Source organism: Macaca fascicularis, chromosome 8, assembly GCF_037993035.2.
Source record: "Macaca fascicularis isolate 582-1 chromosome 8, T2T-MFA8v1.1".
NCBI classification, from domain to species: domain Eukaryota; kingdom Metazoa; phylum Chordata; class Mammalia; order Primates; family Cercopithecidae; genus Macaca; species Macaca fascicularis.
In genome coordinates, this window is record NC_088382.1 from 143291665 (window position 1) to 143315183 (window position 23519).

The 23519-nt window shown below is 42.0% G+C and overlaps 2 long non-coding RNA genes across 3 annotated transcripts in view; one reads left to right on the forward strand and one right to left on the reverse strand.

Moving 5' to 3' along the window:
* LOC102128767 (uncharacterized) overlaps positions 1-23519 on the forward strand; it is a 70634-nt gene that overhangs the window by 20992 nt on the left and 26123 nt on the right. The window lies entirely within an intron of this gene.
* Positions 1514-22695, reverse strand: LOC123575277 (uncharacterized). Its single transcript, XR_006700531.2, has 3 exons — positions 22598-22695; positions 21839-21919; positions 1514-1788 (listed from the first exon to the last, which is right to left on the reverse strand). It is a non-coding gene; the product is annotated as an uncharacterized lncRNA (long non-coding RNA).

A 23519-nucleotide genomic window follows, 5' to 3' on the forward strand; every position in this document is an offset into this window, starting at 1 on the left:
ATGCAGGCCCTGGGTATCTCCTCTCCCAGAGCACACGATTCTTGAGCTGAACCTCAGATTTTCCCTCCTCCATTACCAACCCCATGGGCTTTAGGGCACCTGCACCACAGGTGCAGAGGCAGTTCCCACAAGGCCTAAGGACCATATGCCTAATGAAGACATGGTGCTTGAAAAGTCAGTGATCTTTCCCTCCTCAACTAATTATGAATATCAGAAAAACTTAAGTACAGTCCTGGCTAGAAACCATAAATAAACCCATTTTCCTGATGCTCCTTCCCTCTGGGTTATTTTATTATTGAGATGCATTTGGTTACTGAGCAAGAAACAGACAAACAGAAAGACTTTCTTCTCTTCCATGAAGGCCCTTCCTGCTTTAATTCTCAAATTTGGTAGTGAATTCTCAGTGGGTGGGTTCTGAGAGCGGGTGTTGCCGTGGTCAGGTAGGAGGGAGACACATGGTTTGGAGTGTGTGTGTTGGGGGTGATCCTGCGTGGCCAGGTGAGGAGGACAAGTCTCTGTGCCGCGTTGCAGGGCGGGTCCTTAGGCTGAGATGACCCTCCTGGTCCCCAGGTTGAACCTCAGATTCCTCCTTCACCACCAGCCCCACAGGCTTTGGGGCCCTGGCACCACAGTGTGCAGAGGTGGTCCCCTTGAGGCCTGAGGACCACATTCCTAAATTAAGGCTCAAGCTGCGTGGGAAGGACTAGGGCTGCCTGGAAGGACAGCTCTGCATTTCTGAACAGCTCTTCTGCAGCTGCAATCCCCTGCAAGGCTGCCCTCTGATCAGCCACCTCATGTGGCAAGGGCGTGGGACAGGTGGGCCCTCTACACCCTCTCATCAGCCCCTGTCCCTCTCTGTCTTCATTCTGACCTTCTTGGTTATTCTGACCTTCTTGGTTATCTGACCTTCTTGGTTATTTGATTTTTGTTTTCTCTCCCTCTCCTTTTCATGCTTATTTTTGCCCTTAATATGGGATGCTGCTGGGTTCGCGTTTCTTTATGCAATGTGCCATCTGTAGGAGAGAAATTGATTTTTTAAAATAAACGGGCTTTGTGTAAAATGTAAAAGTCGGTGACTTTAGGTCACTGAGATGTTGCATTATTTGTTACACAGCACAACCTCTTTTATTCAGACTGATACAAAATACTATGATGTTTGTGTGGACACCAGACTCTTATTTTATATGTCTGGTTCTTGACCCTATATCTGTCATCTTTTTGATTTCCCTCTGCTCTACCTTCTAGAGATCATTGCCTGTTCATGGTCAGGAGGCCCTCAACACAAATTTTCCTCCTTTCTGCAGCATTTCAGGGAAAGCAGGCTGCAGGATGAGAGTGTGTTTTGCTTCCTTTCCATCCCAAGATCTCATTGCAAAAAATGTCTACTCTGTCACTGTGACTGTGACTGTCATTCTCTGCCTCACCTTTGATGATGGTTGCCACTGGTGTGGATGTTTCCGGGAGGCTTCTGCTCCCCTCGTGCTAGTAGCATCTTACCTCAAACATGCACTTACCTGAGGACAACCCTGCTCCCATTTGGCCTGGATTTAGGGTCCCTTCCTCCTCCATGGTCCCTTTAGGTCGTGTTGTGCATCAGTACGACCTGCACATGAACTCCAGAGGAAAGGCCTGCCCAGGATGTTGCTGCTGTTCTGGTACAGAAACAATTGGATGCCCTTAAACGCACATGCCTTCCCATGTAATGTCTTGGCAACACGGAAATGAGCGCTCAGAATTGCCGCTGGCAGGGGTGCTGCTGGGTTCGCGTTTCTTTATGCAATGTGCCATCTGTAGGAGAGAAATTGATTTTTTTAAAATAAACGGGCTTTGTGTAAAATGTATACATATGTATGGTGCCATTATTAGGCTTTGCAAATGCCTTTCTCCCACTGAAGAATTGCCAGCGCGCAGGGCTCCTCCACTGCGGATACGCAGGCACTCACGACCAGGGTTTGCATGAGGAAGGAGGCAGGAAGTTTGTGACCCCTTTCACAACCTTCTGAACCCATTAGCCTCAGAGAAGGGAGGACGCTGGGTGGCCATCTTACCTGAGAGGCATTTAATGAGGCTTTTCCAGGCAGGGAAAGAGCAGTGAATGCCGTTCTGCTCTTGGACAAAGGCAGACAAAACCTGGAACATCGATATTGATATGGGCACTGGGCCGGGTGCAGTGGCTCATGCCTGTAATCCCAGCAGCTTGGGAGGCTGAGGTGGGAGGATCACTTGATGTCAGGGGTTCGAGACTAGCCTGACCAACATGGTGAAACCTCATCTCTATTAAAAATACAAAAATTAGCCGGGCGTGGTGTCACATGCCTGTAATCCCAGCTACTTGGGAGGCTGAGGCAGGAGAATCGCTTGAACCTGGGAGGCAGAGGTTGCAGTGAGCCAAGATCATGCCACTGCACTCCAGCCTGGGTAACAGATATCTATGTATCTATAGATACAGATATAGATATAGATATGGGCACTTGGGGCATCTAGGATCAAAACAGAAATGATACCTTAACATATTGGGGTCTTCATTGACCATAACCACAACATGGGTTATTAGCATGATGCGGCCACTTACAAAAGTGGAGTAGCAGAATTCTAAGATGACCCCTGTGATGGTGACTTTCATGTATCCACTCAGCTAGGCTATATAGTACCCAGTCATTTAATTGAAACCTAATCCAGGTGCACTGGGCAGATATTTTGCAGATGCGGTTGACTTTAAGGAATACAGATCACCCTTGATAATGAGGGTGGGCCTCATCCAATTCCTTGAAGGCCGTAAAAGCAAACACTGAGGTTTCCCGGAAAGAAAGAAATTCTGCCTCAAGACTTCAGCATCAACTCCTGCCTGAGTTCCTAGCCTGCTACCAAGCCCTGCAGACTTCAGATTTGCCAGGCCCATAGTCATGTGAGCCAATTCCTTAAAATAAATCTCTCAACATCTATATATCTATACATAGAAAAATAGAGTATATGTCTTAATAGATATATCTAAATCTATGTCTCTCTATATAATCCACACTCATTACTTCAAATCACTTTCCCTGAATATTTGTTTCCAGCCCAGACATCTATCTGATGCTCTCAATCAGGGGTCAGCACGCAGTGACCCTCTAGCCAAATCCAGCCTGTCACCACCTTGGTAAATCAGTTTGGCTGGAACACAGCCACATCCAATGGCTTATGCATCCTCTGTGACTGCGTTCTAGCTGCAACAGTGGAGGTGAGTAGTTGTAGCAAGGATCGTACAACCCACAAAACCAAAAACGTCCTCTCCTTGGCCATTTTCACAGTTTGCTGACCTCTATTCTAGACCCAAATATCCATCTTCTCTGAGTAATTTACATGGCCTTCCCATAAGACCACAAACCTGTATAAGACCAACTAGCTTCTTTCTCTTTCTCTGTGTCAGGGACAGCATCTCCCTCCACCACTTGTCCAGACCTGAAGCCCTAGAGTTGTCTTTGACTTTCTCTGCATCTCCCCACAACCCAACACCCAATACTACATACAGTCCAACAAGGACTGAGTAGCCAGTCCTTGGATATCTTCCCCAGCACCCTGCACTCTCCCTAGGTCCTGTTGAACTGCCTGTGACAGCCTTCACAGTATCTTCTGGCTCCTTCCCCAGCCTGGTCCCCTCTTGTACTGCCATCAGAGGCTGTTCCTGGAAACAAAACAAAACAACCAAGAGCATCTTCTTGTCTCATTACAAAAGACTTCGATAAGACACGGTTTAGAAGTCTAGCTTCTCATTGTCCTCTCCGAGGCCATCCCTTCCTGGTCTCTGCTTCCTGCTAGAGATCCTCCCCAACCCTGTCCAGCACAGCCCTGTGTTCTAGCTTTGGCCATTCTCTCTCCGTTTCCAGGATCTGCCATGTTCCTGCTGAACTCCGAGATTTGCACATCCTGCTTCCTCCCTGTATTCTGCTCTCAGCTCTCGCTTTGTGGGTAGACTCCAAGGGAACCTCCGTCTCTCTGGGGGCATTCATTTCTTTTTCTGGGGAACTTCCCATGTTCCTCTAGGTTTGGTTCCTGTCTTGGGCTTTTCTTGTCAAAGATTTTACACCCCGTGTTGTAACTTCCAATTCTCTGCCTGCGTCCTCCAGTAGTGCATCATCTCCACCAGGGCGGGGTTCATCTGTTTGCTTGCTGTGGTATCTACAGTCATTTTTTGAGTAAATGAAAGGGTGAGTGGATAGAGATTGGTCCTGCCCAGCTTCTGAGAGGCAGAGGGAAGGACCGTTTCCATATCACCAAAGCACAGAGGAGCTCAGTTGTTCTCCACGGGAGGAGGTGACAGGACAATAGTGAAGTAGACAGACATGTGGCGTCTGTGCCTGGGGAGAGGCCCAGTAAGATGGGGGAACTCCCTCTTCCTCCTCCCACTCTGGAATCTTCAGGAGCAGAGGCTCCTGTTTCTGATCAGATTGATAATCTCTTTGGTCTCCTCCCCTCCTCTTCCCTCCCCTTCATCTTCTTCCTCACTTCTCATTTCCCTCTTCTTTCTCTCCACTCCATCTCTCCCTTCTCCCTGTCCTCCTCTGATTTTCCCATTTCCCATTCCCTTCCATTTGTTTCTCACCTCTCTTCTTATTTCTTGCCTTCTTCCCCTCTTCCTTTCCCTCTTCTATTCTCTCTTTCCTCTTCTACTTCTCCCACAGGTGGCCAGTGCTGAAACATGTCATCCCACTACTATGTAACCTTTAGCAGTTTCGTCTGCTTTAAACAATTTTAACCCAAGTTAATAACCTTGTGTCACATTTATGTTAAGCCCTCGCATATGGCAGGCGTGTGCTGAGCCATTGACATGCTGACATGTGTTGCCTAATGACATTCACAGTATTCTTTTGAAGTGGATATTATTATTTACAGATGAGCAAATTGCATCATCTGTGATTCAGTAGGTGCAAGACTCTGTGGAGAATGAAAATAAATGATTTAATACATGGTCTACGGCTTTTGTAGCACTCCATTGGTGTCTAAGATAGAGTCTAAGAAGGGGTGCATGCCTTAAGCATGTATCCTGCTGTGCCCTCCCCACCTTTTCTGCTGTTTGCTTTTTTCCTCACTTACATCATGGATCTTGCAGCTTTGACTGCTAGATTCTCATGAGAAAGCTCTATCCCCAACTTCTGCACTAGATACTTTTGGGAATGCATTTTTATTTATTTATTTATTTATTTTTTTAATGAGATAGGGCCTCACTCTGTTGATCAGGCTAAAGTGCAGTGGTGCGATCTTGGCTCACTGCAACCTCTGCCCTGAGCTCAAGCGATCCCCTCTCCTCAGCGTCCTAAGTAGCTGGGACCACAGATGTACGTCCCCACGCCCAGCTAAGATTTTGTAGTTTTGGTAGACACAGGGTTTCATCATGTTGCCCAGGCTGCTCTCGAACTCCTGAGCTCAAGCGATCTGCCTACCTCGGCATCCCAAAATGTTGGGATTACAGGCGTGAGCCACCGCACCCAGCTGGGAATGCATATTCTCTCTAGTTTTGTGGAGTTTCTGTAAGACATCCCCATTCCTTTTTAGAATGGGGGGTATGACAGAATCAATAAATGAGTAAAACAGTCATCTAAGCACCCAGAGTGCAAGGCATGATGCTGACACTCTGGGCTGGGCTGGAGAGAAGTCCATGCCTGCCGCTTGCCGAAGTGTAAGCTGGTGGTCATTTCCCAGCTCCAAGCCCCATTTCTACAAGTTGCACGGCATTGCTTCTCAGCAGATTGGTCAGAGGATTAAAGACCTGGTCAAGTGCCTGGTGCTATCTGGCATTTGGTTGGTTTTCAGTTAACATTAGTGCCTCTTATTAATTATTCTGTTATCGGTTTTCCTTGAGTCTTCTGTTGGCCAATTCCAGCTAATCAAAGGCACTGCTAAAGTTTAAGTTAATGAAATCATGATCATATTGTAGCTTTTTACCCACTTGCCAACAAACACCTTATTGAGGACAAGCTGACTCTGGGCCATGCAGCCTTGGGTTTACCCAGTGGATTCCCTCGTGACATCAGACAGATAGACTAAAGGAGCAATTACCACTGGACACCTCCGCACTGTGCTGAGGATGGCTTTCAACAAGCCGGCAGCTGCTGCACTCCCATTAGTTAATGTCACCGTTCCTGCATTTATTCTGAATGATAATTGCAGTACGTACCAATGTGTATTTTTAACTGCTTCTCTTAAAAAAAAAATGGAAAGAATGTCGTTCTCTTTCTACAGAGGCTCAGCTGCAGCATTGTTGCCCCAATAAAGGAAAATAAAAGAAAAAAAAATAACATGGAACAATCCTGCCGTGGCCAGTGGCCAAGTGAAACCTCAGGCTCTCAGCCTGAAGGGAAAATAATGTAGCCAGGTGTTTGGAACCAGTCTTAGCAGTGTGCGGTGTGTATGTGTAGGGCATAGTGTTTGTGAGGCCATACACATTCCAAGAATAATTGCTCTGGGTTGTTTACAGTGAATAGTGGTCTTCACACATATCCTCTTGGACCCCTGTTTTGTTTTTTTGTTTTTTTGGTTTTTTAAAAATTTTTGTAAAGAATGAGGGAGGCTGAGCACGGTGGCTCATGCCTGTAATCCCAGCATTTTAGAAGGCCGAGGCAGGCAGATCACCTGAGGTCAGGAGTTCGAGACCAGCCTGGCCAACGTGGTGAAACCCCATCACCACTAAAAGCACAAAACTTAGCTGGGTGTGGTGGTGGGTGCCTGTAATCCCAGCTACTCAGGAGGCTGAGGCAGGAGACTTGCTTAAACCTAGGAGGCAGAGGTTGCAGTGAGCAGAGATCATGCAACTGCACTCCATCCTGGGCAACAGAGTGAGACTCCATTTCAAAACAAAACAAAAAAAAGGAGTGAGTGAATTACAAGCTATAAGGAAATGGCCATGAAACAGGCAGCTAAAGTTTTGGTGATCTGTTTATTTTTATTTTTATATTACCTGAAAATTTGTATTTTGTAACATTTTTAGATTTATAGCAAAGTTGCAAACATACCCTTTACCTAGCTTACCCTAATGCTAACATTTTACATAACCATGGTGCAACTATGACAACTAAGAAATTAATACTGGTCTAGTACCCTGAGCTAACAGACTTCATTTTGTTGGTGCCTATTATTTCACTGATGTCCTCTTCCTCAACGGGATCCAATTCAATCCAGAATTGCACATTGCATTTAGTTGTCATACCTATGCAGTCTCTTCTGATCCAAGGGCTTCTTAATCTTTTTCTTTGATTCTCTAAAGAGTTTCAAAGACTATTAGTCAAGTGGTTTGTAGAATGTCCCCCTGTTTGAACTGGTCTGATTAGATTGGGGTTATAGATTTTTTAGAAAAATATCATGGAGGTGAAGTGTTTTTCCGGTTGCATGTAAATGGGTATGTGATAGCAAGCAAGATAACTTATCACTGGTGATGTTAACCTTAACCAATGTAGTGTCCACTTGGTTTCTATATTTTCATTTCTGTATCTCATTCTTTGGAAGCAAGTTACTAAGTCTAGCCCAGAATCAAAAGGAAAGGAATTGAGCTCTGTCTTGTGGATATGTATGTGATACATTATTTGGAATTCTTCTGAAAGGAAGATTTGGGGAGCCTGGCCTTAAAGATGGATCTGTCAGTATGCGATTTTGGGCCCATAACTCAACCTCTCTTAGTGTAAGATTTTTCTTCTAAAAAAAGAGAAGTTTCACAAAGATGCATTCCATGGTGTGGCCAGCTTGAAAGCCCAGTGCTTAACCTGTTGTTAGGGTGACAGATTCTGAAATTAGAAAGATGAAGCTTTAGATTTCAGGTCCACCACTTGCACACATGCCTTTAGATAAGTTTCTTAAACTCTGTAACATTCAGGTGCCTTGTCTATAAAATGGAATGAAACTGATAGGGAGATATCACCCATGAGGCACTTAGCACAGAACTTTGTGTGTAGGGACACACAAGTTCCAGCTGCTATTTTGACCAAATAGCAGCTCGGTTGTACACTAGTCTAAGGCAGTGTTTAATGGTATCCAATGACTGTATAGAATTAGTTCTCTTCTTATGATATTGAAAAGTATTTTAGGACTTTTTCCAGCCTTGCAGAAACATGGTATCTATAGTAGTAGCATGACAACACCAACCTTAGCTTAACCTCTGACTTTTATACAATTACAGTTTTGGCAAAGTCAACAGAGCCCATCTTGAATGTCAGATGGAACACATGGCTTTGGGTCAGCCCAACCACTGAGCCACAGAACATTTTCGTCAGTGCCTCAGTTTCTTCATCTGCCAAATAAGCGTGACTATTGTAGCTCCTAGCAGTGACCACCACCTGGTGAAGATTAATTCCTGAGCTCAATAGCTGGCCCACCCATCGTAAACTGCTTATTGCAGAAGAATAGGTGGGCACACAGCCATTAACTCTCAGAAGGCTGTGTTGTGCTGAGCCACTGTTAGCCTCAGTGGGAAAAGCAGCAAGTTCAAGCAGCTGAAGAAAGGACCCAGAGCCAGCAAATGAGACAAGGGGTTTCATTAGAGGCTTATGTATGGGAGAGGGAGTCCAGTGGTGGTGGACTGGGCAGGAGAATTGCCTTATGTACAGAAAAGATCCAGTGGCAGTGACTGGGAAAAGATAACCTCACGGCCCGGTGGTGGTGAGTTGAGCAGGAAAACCACAACCACCCACAAATATTATGCAGTTTATATATGATTTTCACTTAACATTTGATATGGTTTGGGTCTGTGTCCCCACCCAAATCTCATTTTGATTTGTACTCCCATAATTCCTGCTTGTTGTGAGAGGGACCTAGTGGGAGATAATTGAATTCTGGGGGCAGTTTCTCCTATACTGTTCTTATGGTAGGGAATGAGTCTCACGAGATCTGATGGTCTGACAAGGGGAAACCCATTTCGCTTAGCTCTCATTCTCTCTCTTGCCACCACCATATAAGAAGTGCCTTCCGCCTTCCTCAATGATTGTGAGGCCTCTCTAGCCATGTGAAACTGTAAGTCCATTAAACCTCTTTCTTTTGTAAATTGCCCAGTCTTGGGTATGTCTTTAACAGCAATGTGAAAACAGACTAATATCCTCCCCATAATGACCTCTGCTTGGCAACCTTCATTTAACCCCAAACTCAGGGCCTTAATCTCCTGTATGGAACTATGTTCCATGAGCTGGGGCAGTGTGGGGGCTCAGATATTTACCATAGATTAGGAACAAATGAATCTCCAGGTTAGTCACTTCCGGATTCCCTAGCTTGGAGCACCCATGCAAGTGCATCTGCCATGCAGGATCATTGTAAGGGTATGCTTAAATGATTGCTATCAGATACATTTACCCTGCAAGTGCAAAGTCTCATGACACCCAAAGTGGATGAGATTATGGTAGTGGTTTTATTACAGACAAAATGGTTGGTTTGCATAACAGAAACAGACAATGAGGGACTTCAAAGGTGATTATCATTTCCCTGTGAAAAAATAAAGGTACGAAGGTGACTAATGTTAGGTAATTAATGGAAAAAAAGGAAATCATCTAATGAGAATGGTTAAGAGCCTCTATTTCACAAGTTATTCAGTAACAATCACCTAATAACAAGAAGTGAAGCAACACAGGGAACACTCATGATAAATTGTTTGGTGTAAATAATAATAAGAACATGACATATGTATTAGTTCATACTTGCACTGCCATAAAGAAATACCTGAGTAATTTACAAAGAAAAGAGCTTTAATTGACTGACGGTTCTGCTAACTATACAGGAAGCATGACTGGGGAGGCCTCAGGAAACTAACAATCATGGCAGAAGGTGAAGGGGACGCAAGTGCATCTTCCATGGCCAAAGCAGGAGGAAGAGAGGGGCTGGGAGGAGCTACACACCTGTAAACAACCAGATCTTCTAATAACTCACTGGTTGTCATGAGAACACCACCAAAGGGGAAATCTGCCCCCAAGACCCAATCACTTCCCAACGGGCCCCTCCTCCAACATTGAGGATTACAATTTTATTTATTGTTTGTTTATTTATTTATTTGAGACAGAGTCTTGCTCTGTTGCCCAGGCTGGAGTGCAGTGGTTCAATCTCAGCTCACTGTAGCCCCTGTCTTCTGGGTTCAAGTGATTCTCCTGCCTCAGTCTCATGAGTAGCTGGGATTAGGCACGCACCACCATGCCCAGCTAATTTTTGTATTTTTAGTGGAGAAAGGGTTTCACCATGTTGTCCAGGCTAGTCTCAACCTCCTGACCTCAAGTGGTCTGCCTGCCTCAGCCTCCCAAAGTGCTGGGATACAGGCATGAGCCACCATGCCCCACTGAGGATTACAAGTTGACATGAGATTTGGGTGGAGACACAGATCCAAATCACATATCAACCTGCATACCTGTAGGGAGACCCCCTGAAACTATTGCTACAGAATAAAATAAAAGGGGAGATGTAGGGAGACACCTGAAACTATTGCTATGGAATAAAAGATGAAATGCTCCTGATTATTGTAAATACAAAATTGCATGCAGGATTGTGTAAAGACAATGCTGGTTGGACTGCCAGAATGAGCCAACAGCATGTGATGTGCTTCCCCCTTCAGAGAACCTGTGAACGGATATGCAGTCAGGGAGGTTTCACATCACCAAAATTCCTATCCCAGAAAAGCAAATGTTCATAGCTCTGGGAATGGAATGTGACCCTCGTGGAGAGCCTATAAACGGACGCATTGGGGGACACCTGTCCATATGGATAAGATAGGGCTATAAATGCCCTCATCTAGCCATGGTTCTTCTAGGCCTCTTTAGGGTAAAGGCATACTCCCTTCTGACAATTTCTAGTCTAACCCATTGTCTAGCTTCACGTCCTGTTTCTACAGATTGTTTCTAACCAGCTTTTGCTGCAACTGTTACTGCTGATTAACATCTTGCTAATCATAGACTATGGAAAGACTGCATTTCTGTTTTAAGGCTCTGTTAGATGCACCCATTATATTGTAAATTCTTACCTCTGTATACTGTACTTCTGCATACAGATGTTATATTAAAGAATTACTTCATCCCCATGTGACCATCTCACCTCATAATCAAATGACCCAAAATCCCTCACTAACCTACCTCCACCCTCACTAAACTTAATAATTGCTGCTATATCCAGTGCATTGTTGGCACCATGGGACCAGAAGGTGGTGACACCCCTGGACCCAGCTTTCACTATCTTGTGTATGTCTATTATTTCTTGACCTGCCGATCCGCCTGGGAACAAAGAGAGAACCCCGTTGCATTGTGGGCTGCTGGCCAGATCCCACAATACATACCATGCTTGGGACTGTGAAAATACATGAGTATGTAGACAGATTCTACAACGGAATGTGTAGAAGTGAAAGTATCCTTCTGTTAAGACAAATAAAACGTAATTTGGTAAAAGTTAAACAAACCTTTTATTTTAAGTTTCCAAACAAATCTTCCAAGTTAAGAAAAACAGAAATAAATGCAATCCACATTTCTCACTGTTTTGGAATAAATAGATGGATATTCGTTCTGTACACCTGCTCCACATAAATATTTTCCCAATTTCCCTCTTCCCATATATGCCCCTCAAAGCTCCTCCATAAAATTAATACAGTCAACAGAATTGTTTGTGAAAGACAAAGAGAAACAATTTCAGGACTCTGTACAAGGAGGGAAAGATAAAGCTTTTTTTTCGTTTTTCTCTTTTCATTCTTCAGTAGCTTGTTAGAGTCTCAGAACCTGTGTTATTGAAACCCCAGGGTGACGAGCATTAAGGTGAATCTATTGCCAAGCCTGAGTCCTTTAATGAGTGCATTGATCAGAGAAGAGAGGCAAGAAAGCAGAGTCCGGTGACACCTGAATGAATATAAATTTAGCCCCAATTGAAGTTCCTCCACAGTCGGCCTGCTCCATGCTGACAGTGTTATCGAGAGGAGAGAAAAGCAATTTTGGTCTTCAGTCTTGATTCTCTTCATGCTGTTGGCAGTTTTTAAGAAGAACAAGTTATGACTATTTTACTTCTAAAAAGCAGTGGGAACTTGTCAAAGATTTCCTCCCTGGAAGTGACAATTGAGAATGCGTCTACTTGGTGCTGCTCTTGAATCTGAAATCAATCCGATAGACTGGAGAAAGAAGTACTTTCCAACTGGTCGAATTGTCAGGAAATTGGTCAGGCTGCCTCAGCAGGAAGTGAGCACCCCGTCATGGGAAGAGTGCAAACAGGAGCAGGCCGGCCAGTTGGCAGGACGTTTCCGAGGGGTTCACGCATGTAAAGGAGGCCTGCAGGGAGGTGGAGGGCTTGATACTGAGTCATCTTAAAGATGAGGCCAATGTTAGCCTTCTATCATTCTAGACAACCAGCCAGCAAAATGATAGGGATCACAGGTTTTTGGAATTAGACAGATGGATTTTTAGATTGTGGCTTCTCTCTTGTGTGACATTGGGCAACTTACTGTCCCAGTCTTTACATAAAGACTCTGTCTCTCTGTAAGTCAAATGGGGATGGAACTATTACCTAACTCATAGGTCTGGAGACTTTAAATTAGGTAATGCCTGAGTATAGACTGCTCATCTCAGTACTTGGCGTATAACCTGTTCTCAGTGAATGTTCTTATGATTAGGATTGCCCAGTGATTTGTCTTCAGATTCAACTTTGTATATTGAGCACTTTTTGGATGCTTGACATTTTTGCCCCTGTTATCTTACGTAAAATCCTCAACCACCTTGAGAGGTATGGCTGTTTAACTTCACTTTCCAGAAGAAGACACGGAGGTTCAGGGAGGCTCAGTGACACATTCAAGGCCACACCGCTCCCTCAAGTAACTGGTTCTTGTTTCCTGAGTTATCATACCTAAGGTGCCCAGCACTAGGTCTAGCACCTAGCAGGAGCTGGAAAAAGTGAGGGTCTCCGAGGACTCAACTCCACTCTGTTCGCACAACTCTGCCCTGAGATGCTATCTCTTGCTCATCTGCTTCCTGCATGTTCGAGCCCCTGACTCTCCTCTCTTCTCTCCCCTTCCCCTGCCTTCAGACTTTGGCACATCAGTGCCTTTTGATTTCTGTAGCCTCTTCAGAAGTATTTTTGACACAAACAATAGTCCTGGCTTCTGCTTTTCCGAGAGGCATCAGCACAATCCGAGCAGACACTGGTGACTCATTTTGATCATCGCCTTTAAGCAATTCACTCTGTGAGCCCGGACTTGACAGGCCTCACTGTGCCGTGAAATCTAATACTATTTTTATGCCTTTTAATCTATCTTTTAACAGCCTCCTTGTTTAGAACTGGAAAGCACGTTTTCCAGTTCACGCCCTGGATTCACGGAAAGCACGTTTCTGGCAGTGGTGAGGACAAACTTGGCCTGTCTTAATCAAAGGCTCGGGGAGACCCAGTCTGGGGTCCTTACCCAATCTTCAACTCTCCTAATGCCTTCCCCCACTGCTTCCTTTTATAATGGCCTCAGCAGGAACCTTCCCGGCTACTTGACAGAGGCGCTGGCTGGCTTCTTCCATCTTATTAACTGCCGAGCTCTCCAAAGGAGGAGGTTGTCAAAATGTGTCTAAAGTGCCAGAGTTGTTCCATTGAGTCACTGTCATTGGAAAGTCATTATGGAAATACATTTTCTGGGTGAATGTCAGGGAAGGGGCTAGTCACTTCCTTCTGAAAGCCTTCCTAGAAAGCCCCAGGCCAAGTGATAGGCTTCTCTCCCGAGTTCTTTAAGAACTGAGTGCGTATCTTTGTGCTTATATTTTATTTAATGTGACAAGCATTCATGAGGGATTTACATGAAGCATTCTATCATATTTGTTTAAATGTCTTTCTTCTGGACTATACCGTAAGTTTCTTTGTTTTATTAGGAATTTAGGGTGGGGACGCAGCATACTGATCCCAAAAGTCACTTCTGCTCTCTGGAGATCCAGACCAAGAGAAGTGCACATACAAGAATGAAAGCCAAGGCTGGGCACGGTGGCTCACGCCTGGAATCCCAGCACTTTGGGAGGCCGAGGCGGGTTGATCACAGGGTCAGGAGTACGAGACCAGCCTGACCAACATAGTAAAATCCTGTCTCTACTAAAAATACAAAACATTAGCCGGGCGTGGTGGCGAGCGCCTGTAATCCCAGCTATTCGGATGGCTGAGGCAGGAGAATCGCCTGAACCTGGGAGGTGGACGTTGCAGTGAGCCAAGATTGTGCCACTGCACTCATCCCAGGTGACAGTGAGAGACTCTGTCTCAAAAAAAAAAAAAAAAAAAAGAAAGCCATACAGGAAGCAAACACTTTTCATTTATAGAATCACTGGGAAAACAATGTGTATTGTTTACTGCTGAGATTTCTGGGAAAATGGAGCTGGAGAGTGGAATGGAGGCTTGGGTCCTATGGGGATTCTTCGACTTCCCCTGGTACCTAACCCTGGAGCCCATGTGCTCTTGGTCAGGTCCCAAGAGGGATCTCGAGACCCTCAACACCACCATTGAAGTGGATGAAGGTCAAACAGAACCCCATGGGGCAAGCACGGGACCAGGAAATGAAAGAGAAGGAGAGGCTCCAGGCCTGGACTTAAGGCTTTCAGTTGGCATGTTTTTCTGAAAGCACTTAAAAGCTACCAACTGTTTAAATCATGGTCAGCTTTCACTTCCAGCCATAATGAAGTAACAGGGACTGAAATTATCCTCCCACTTTAGACAACTAATCATGTGGACAAAATATTTGAAATAACAGTATTCATACACTAGAAAACAGGCAGTGCAGGACAGTAATTCTTGAGAAAAAAGAACAAATGGGGCAAGTTCTAGGAATACTTCTCTCTTTTGCCTGGAGAGAGTTTCCAGGCTGCAGTGCAAGAAGCAGCAGCTCAGACTGAGTCCAGTGGTCTCCCTAAGTTTAGGAGGCAGGACTGAGAATTTAGGGAGGCCAATGTGGCTGGGATTCTTTCAGCATTGTTCCTGAGAGGAGCGAGCTTCTCAGAAAAAGAGCTTTGGAGTTTTGTGGAAGAGTCATTTTTGAGTCTTTAGCTGAGTACTAATCAGCACATGCACTAAAGAAAACTGCCTGAGGCCAGGAAGGAAAAACAAAACAAAACAAAACAAAAAACAAACAAACAAACAAAACACCTGGAAGGAGTAGACAGAAAAATTTCTAGAGCCATACAGGACTGGGAATAATTCATATTCCTGACAGCCATTATAAGATACCTCATATGACAAAGGGCATCAGGTTAAGTATTCAAAAGTGGATTGTTTTATTTATGGGACAGATCAGTTTGTGTCTGCCTAGCAAAGCATAGACATAGGCCTTGAGAAGATCAGTTTTTTCCCAACTACCTTAATTGTACCCAAGAACAAATCTGAAGAATACTTACAGGAATACAGAAAAAATGTAATGCCCCAAAATTAAAAGCCACCAATATCTAGCATCCTACCAAAGAGCACTAGATACTCAAAGAAGAAAAATATAACCCATAATAAAGATTTAAAAATCAATCCATAGAAACGGACATTAGTTAAATGACACAGATAATCTAATTAGTACATATGGAAATTAAAACAGCTATTATAAATACATTCTTTATATTTAAGAAGATAGAAGAAAACATGAGCATGTTAAATGGACGTGTAAAAGATATGACAAAGATCCAAATCAGGCTTCTAGAGATAAAAAATGCCTGAGATGTAAAATGCATGAGATGCCACTAATAGCTAATTAGAGGCTACAGAGGAAAAGATTAGTGAACTTGAAAAAAAAGTAGTAGAAAACATTTAAAATAAAACAGAAAAAATACTGAAAATAAAGTGAACATTGATGTGCATTATCCCATCAGTGTGCCATGGGGTAATTTCACAAGGTCTAAGATATGTGTAATTGGAGTCCCAGAGAAAAAGGGGAAGAGAAGGATATTCAAAGAAGTCTGTTCAAAATTTTTCCGAAGTTGATAAAAACTACAAACCCCTAAATCCAAGAAGCCCAGAGAACTCTCCAAGCTGAAGAAACTTGAAGAAAATGACACCAGTGCACATTGTAATCAATTTTCTTAAAACGGATATAAACAGAATATCATAAAAGTATCCAGGAAAAGTAAATGCATTATGTACAGGGAAACAACAATGAGAATGATGACAAACTTTTTGTTGGCAGCAACACACACCAGAAGACAATGGGGCAACCTCTTTAAAATACTTAACAAAAAGACAAAATACTTAGAATTCTATACTCAGCAAAAGTGTCTTTCAAAAATGAAGGTCAAATGCAGACAAATAAGAGGAAACTCGTGTTTAGATATACATTTTAGAAGGGTCACTCTGTTCACAGGATGAAGAATACATAGGTAGGAAAGACTCGAGGGAAGAGAATATTTTAATGCTCTCGATATGAGATAATGAGAGCCTAAGTTAAGACAGTTATTGTAGGAATAAAGAAAGAGATGAGTTGAGAGATATAGACTGTTGTTTGCCTGAGAAATATTACTCTTCCTTCAAAGCACATTTTGAATAGCAGAAATTGTGACTTCTTCGTCTCTGATTCCTCAGGACACAGAGTCAGCACACTGGTGGCTCTTAGAAAATATCATTTCAATTCTAGTCGCCTTTCTTTGTGCTGACTCTTGTCTATACCACTCAGGTTATTTTATTTTTATTTTTATTTTTTTTTTGAGATGGAGTTTTGCTCTTGTTGTCCAGGCTGGAGTGCAAGGGCACGATCTCGACTCACTGCAACCTCCGCCTCCCGGGTTCAAGCGATTCTCCTGCCTCAGCCTTCCTGAGTAGCTGGGATTATAGGCATACATCACCATGCCCGGCTAATTTTGTATTTTTAGTAGAGATGGGGTTTCTACATGTTGCTCGGGCTGGTCTCGAACTCCTCTCCTCAGGTGATCCACTCTCCTCGGCCTCCCAAAGTGCTGGGATTACAGGTATGAGCCACCGTGCCCAGCCTGTACCACTCAGTTTAACTAGATACTTGCTTCTTCTTGCAATCGTGTTGGCCATATATTTATAAATAACAATACTACAACCGAAATTATTAATCTTGAAATGCAAGTTTGTTTTGAAATCTTGCTCTGTAGTAAATGCCGTGAGATATACTTGCCAATCTTTTCTTCTAGTTTTCTGTGTTTTCCTCTACAAAGCAACCTGAATTTATTTTAAAATGCTAATTAAATTGGACACTAGAATAGGGTAAAAAATAAGCAAGATTCAAAGATCTAAATTAATTTTCAGTTTGTAGTAGATATTTCAAAAGGAAGTAAGTCCATGCTTTTTCGATAATAAAAATTCCTACCATTTATGTAGTAAACATAACACTACTGAATTAAAATTATTATAGTAGTAATTAGATTATTCTTTCTGGACTAAGGATGACTACTAATGCATTAATATAGTTGTTCAACAAAGAGAATGAGAGTGTTACCAATAATTATCTACTTATCCTTGAAGGTTCTGCTCAAATGCCCCCACAGCTTTCCCTGATTCCTCTAGGTAGAGAGGACTGCCTGTTATTCTTGCTTCTATTATATTGTGTACATATTTTTATGTTTTTCCTCAGCTTGAACTCTCTTCTCCAATCCCTTAGTGAGCTACTACTCATTTTATTTTTAGTTTAGAAGTTCCTTTTTCCAAAAAGCCTTCCCTGAATTCTCATGCCTGTGATGTCCCTTCTTTGTCCCTCATTGACCTAGATACTTTTCCTGGCATAGACATTACTTAGCTTTGTAATTCCCTCTCTACGTGCCTGACCCTTCTCTCCACACTGCAAATACGATGAAGGAAGAGACCATATTTCTCATGGTCACATGGATCTCAATGCCCATTAGAATTCTTGGCACTTAGTAGGTTCATTTTTGAATGAATACTTGTGTCTAAATTATCCTAGATCCTCAATTTGTAATGTGCACAGTACTTGGCACACGATAGTTACTCAATAAATAAGTGTTGGTTAGACTGATTTAAAGCAAAGTCCTTGCTTATACAATCTGGTGAAAGACATAGATACTTAAATAGACCACAATACAACTAAGAATGTGCCAAACACCAAAAGAATAATTCATTATAATTGGAAGCTTTGGAAGTATAATACAAGATTGATGTTCTTAACGAATGGACATGATGGTTAAAGAGGGAACTCTTGGCGGACAAAACATCATAGCACAGCAGTATAACTTGCAGTGCAATGTATGTGAGGACTGGTGAGCAGTTCTGTGTGATCACAGCATAGACTGCTCCAATGCCTGAGGCTGGGGTTGGATGAGGAAGCTGTGGGAGCTGGGGCTGGGTTAGATCCAATTTTACCACTTTCTTTTGCAAAAGAGTTATCTGGGTGCACAAGTAATAAAACCTTGGAAAGAAATATATATTTAGTGTCAACTTTTGTGGGAGCCTTTGTATGTATTATTTTACTTCATACAACAATCTTATGAGAGATTATACATTTTGTAGAAGGGGAAATTGAGGCTCAGAAAGTTAAAAGAAGCTGCCCAAGTTGACCCAGGTAAGTGGTATTAAGTAGAGCCGGGATTTTAGACAGGACTATCTGGTTAAACCAGTAACAATGTTTGTAGAATTATGACTATATAAATATAGGTCCCTGCTAAGCTAAGTAGTGCACAGTTAGATCAACTTTTTCCTTCAAATTTTTGTTTTACTTGGAGTTAATAATTGCCTCGATTTTCTATTGTTTATTTTCTACTTGCCTATTATTATCTTTTTTAGTGTTTCCACCTTCCGTCATATGCCTGTAAATAGCTCTTCAAATATTTAACCACAGTTATGAGCTTTCAGTTGTATTTATTTATTTCTTTATTTTGACACGGAGTCTTGCTCTATTGCCCAGGCTGGAGTGCAGTGGCATGATATCAGCTCACTGCAACCTCCACCTCCCGGGTTCAAGTGATTCTCCTGCCTCAGTCTCCCGAGTAGCTGGGATTACAGGCACTTGCCACCACGCCTGGCTAATTTTTGTATTTTTAGTAGAGATGCGGTTTCGCCAGGTTGACCAGGCTTATCTCCAACTCCTGACCTCAGGTGATCAACCCACCTAGGCCTCTCAAGGTGCTGGGATTACAGGCATGAGTCACTATGCCTGGCTTGGTTTTATTTTTACGGTATTTAAAACCTGCCTCCTGCATCATGTTTTTCTTTCAGTCTGCATAGATCACTTTTTCAACTTGATACACAATGGCCATTCTTTTGCTAATGTTGCTCTCCTCAGTTGAATCCTCTGTCTCTTCGATCCTGGGTCTCTCTTTTCTATTACCTTCATCTCAGTAAGTGCCTCCTTCAGTACTTCCTAAGAAAGGAAATGTAGAAGGCCATTTTACATTTATTGTTATTATTATCATTATCATTATTATAGTGTTGGCAAGTCTGAAACTGCTCTCACTTCCTTGGAGTTGATTGATAATATATTTCCAGGTTGGTAAATCATACCACGGATTGGCTCACCCGACAGCCATTTCATCCTGCCTTTTCTGTGCTTTCCTATAATTTAGAGTCTGAAAAGTTAAAAATGTATTTCACAGGCTTCTGGTCATGATGCAGTGGCTGGGACTAGATTATCGCTCCTGCTGTAAACAAATACAAAACTGGATAAAAATGTGGGATAACTATTTTCAGGCAGTGGGCAGTAGGTAATGCAAATCTGCAATTCTTGAGTGAAGGGAAACTTCTGAGATGAATCTTGTGAGTATCCAGCTCTGTGCTTAGAACAATTTCCTGGTTGCAGCACAATAAGCTGGAGTCCAAACAGAGAGCATGGCCTCAGTGAGCTGACCAAACAGAGATCACAGTTAAGAGTTATGGGCTTGAGACAGATGGAATCCTCAAGGTAGGCCTTGAGTAGAGGAATCTCTGTGGAAAGGGGATTCCATGAATTGATGGAGAATCCCTGAGAGTCTGTGGCTGAATTTTAGTTGTACATGTACAGGACAAACCATCCAGCCTTACCATATAGCACATACTATGCTGTTAAGAGTAGAACACAGATACCAGAAGTCAAGAAGTTCTTGGAAGGAGAAGTGCAAGGGAAGTTGGAGTTCTTGCCCTGTCAGAGTGGAGACATCTCCTTAATCCATCATTAACACCCTAGCATCTAGCTGAGACTCCAGAAAGCTTGTGTCTTAACAATAGGGATCATAGCATGGAACTGGCCTAACCAAGGTCACAGAAAAGATCTCTAGAAAATAATGAGTTTAGTGTTTGGTCCCTTCAGGTTAGAGAGGTTTGGAAAATACCTTCAGCTTTTCACAGACTTGAATGAAGGAAGTGTTAAACCAAGCATCTAAAAGTTCCGGTGATTAACCAGTAATTGAATGACTTGTTAATTTGATAGGACAATACTGAAGCCAGAGTCTCTTCAATGTCTTTTCTACAATATTCAGCATTCAACGCAAATTTCAGTAGATAGACAAAGAAATAGAAACATATGATTCATAGTAAAAAACAAGAAAAAATCAAAACAAAATAAAACAGTCAACAGGAACCAAATCTAAAATAATGCACATGTTGTACTAAGAAAAGACTTGAAAAATACTCTTGTAAAGATGTTTAAATAAAAAAATTTGATTTTAATTAGTGAGCAAATAAAAAAATCAATAGAAAAATGTAGACTATAAAATTAAATAGTGTCTGATTGCAGTGGTTCATGCCTATAATCCCAGCACTTTGGGAGGCTGAGGCAGGTGGATCACAAGGTCAGGAGATCAAGACCATCCTAGCCAACATAGTGAAACCCCATCTCTACTAAAAATACAAAAATTAGCTGGGTGTGGTGGCGGGTGACTGTAATCCCAGCTACTTAGGAGGCTGAGGCGGGAGAATTGCTTGAACCTGGGAGGCAGAGGTTGTAGTGAGCTGAGATTCCGCCATTGTACTCCAGCCTAGGCGATAAGAGCAAAACTCCATCTAAAAAAAAAAAAAGGAAAGAAAAAAATAGAAATTCTATAACTGAAACAAATGAACAGAAATAAAAAGTTTACTGAACAGGTCTAATAGAATATTGGAAATGGCAGAAGAAAAAGTCAGTGAACTTGATCATAGATAATAAAAATTGCTCAATTAGAAGGAAAGGATAAAAGATTGAATAATGTTTAAAAGAACCCCAGTGCTCTGTGTGAAAATAGCAGGTAGTCTAAACATCAGCACTAAGAGAGAAGCTGGTGAACAAAATGCAAAGAAAATATTTGGCCTGACACAGTGGCTCACACCTGTAATCCCAAAACTTTGGGAGGCTGAGGTGAGTGGATCATTTGAGTGGTCAGGAGTTCAAGACCAGCCTGACCAACTTGGTGAAACCCCGTCTCTACTAAAAATACAAAAAACTTAGCCAGGCGCGGTGGTACAGGTCTATAGTCCCAGCTACTAGAGAGTCTGAGGCAGGAGAATTGCTTGAACTTGGGAGGCAGAGGTTGCAGTGAGCTGAGATTGTACCACTGCATTCCAACCTGGGTGACAGAGTGAGATTCTGTCTCAAAAAAAAAAAAAAAAAAAAAAAAATTAAAGAAACAAAGAAACCATAGTCTCTAATTCCCCAAATTTGATGATTTATAGGTCCAAGCAGTTAAACAAACATCAAAACCTGATAAATACAAGGAGTTTCATCTAGTAGTATGATAATCAAACGTTTGAGAAACAGAGATAAGGAAAACATCATGAAAGAAGCCAGAGCAAACAGACACGTTATATGTAGGGGACAAGCATAAGAATTATTGCTGACTTGTTGTCAGAAACAATGGAGGCCAGAAGATAATGGAATAACATCTTTGAAGTGCTGAATGAGAAAGCAATAACCAAACCAAACTGTCAATACAGAATTCTGTATCCAACAAAAATATCCTTTGAACAAGGGTGCAATAAAGGCATTTTCAGTTAAATTAAAATTTAGTGATTTTACCTCCATCAGACTTGTAGTACAAGAAATGCTAAAGCAAGTCCTTCAGGTCAAAGAGATGTAATATTCTATAGATGTTCAAATCTACAAAAGAAAATAAAAAGCACCAGAGATAGTAAATAAGTAGATAAATATAAAAGACTGTTTTCTCGTTTCTTGTAACTCACATAAAACACAACTGACTATTTAAAGCACAAACGAAAACACCAAAAAGTGGGGTATTACAATTATATCCTGAATTTAGTCATGAAGTAATAAGAAGACAAATTCTGATGTTCATCCTAAAAGACAAATGACGTGGAATTTTCAGAAAGACCAATATCTTGAAAATGCAGAAAGGTAAGAGAACCATTTTTCGTTAAAGGAGAATAAAATGACATGAGAATCAAATGCAACTCATAACCCCTAATTGGATCATGGCTCAAACACACAGGTACATACATGTGTACATGTGCATGTGCACCCAGAAGAAACAAGACTTAATTGGATGATTAATGGAATTTGATTTGAATATGGACAACATGTCAGATAATATTATTGTTCAAATAATTATCCAATGTGATCATTGTACTGTGGTTATGTAGGAAAATGTTTAGTTGTTAAGAGATTCATATTGCTGTGTAATTAGTGGTCAAAATGCCATGACTGGTGATTACAACTTGCCTTCAAATGGTTTAGGGGAAAAAAAAGGTAAAATATCAGAAAATGCTGTCACAGCTATAGAAGCTCACTGCTCCAATTTCCCTTTAAGAAAGCACTTACCAGTCAGTTGCAGAGTGTAGTCAGCTGGAAGTTTCTAGTCATTAGGTCCTTCAGGATCCAATTGTGCTTTGGAGCTGAGGCCACAGTCTTCCCCAGCAGGGCCCAGCCAGTGACTGATCAATGCATGATACCAGCTGTGCAGTGGGAAATCTTGGCTCTGGAGCTCCCTGTTAGGTCGGCTGAGACCTTGTCAGATCCTTATCATAGTCTGAGACACTCCCTGTCAGTGCTACTTCAATTTCCTTGATGTCTCATAGACTCTCCTCTGGCATCCTAATTCAGTCTCATCATCAGTGTCCCTCCAACTGGCATAATCAGTGACTCCAATTGAGGACTATATAGATGGGCATTATCTTACTCTTTCAACTTTAGTATGGTTTGAAATTTTCACAATAATAAAAAGTTAAAAGTCATAATACAACAAGAAGCAGCACTTCCTTGTAGCTAGGGTTACTGAGTAATTTGGGTTTTATCGATCAGAATTATTCACGTGAACCTTGAAACAGGACCGAAGTTAACTGCATGATAATCCATTTTTAATAAAATGGGTTCTTTATATGTTTCCCCCTATAAAAACTTTTAGAATCATGTCGTTATTACTTGTAGTTTTGAAATTTCATGACAAGGCAACTTCTTATTCATTATGTTGAGTGCTCAGTGGGCCCTTTCATTTATTATACTTGTCACTGGATGTGCATGCCTTTCAGGTATGGAAATTTCCCTGTCTTATATCTTTGACAATTTCACCTTATTCTTCTTTTAGCTCATTTTGGAAGACCATATGTCGAACCTCTTGGTTTAATCTTCTAAATTTTGATTTATTTTAGTCTTTTTTCTCTCTTTTTTCTTGTTATGCTTTCTGAGAGTTTATTTTCTTTTTGCATGTTTTAATATAAACTTTATGAATTGCATATTGTGATAC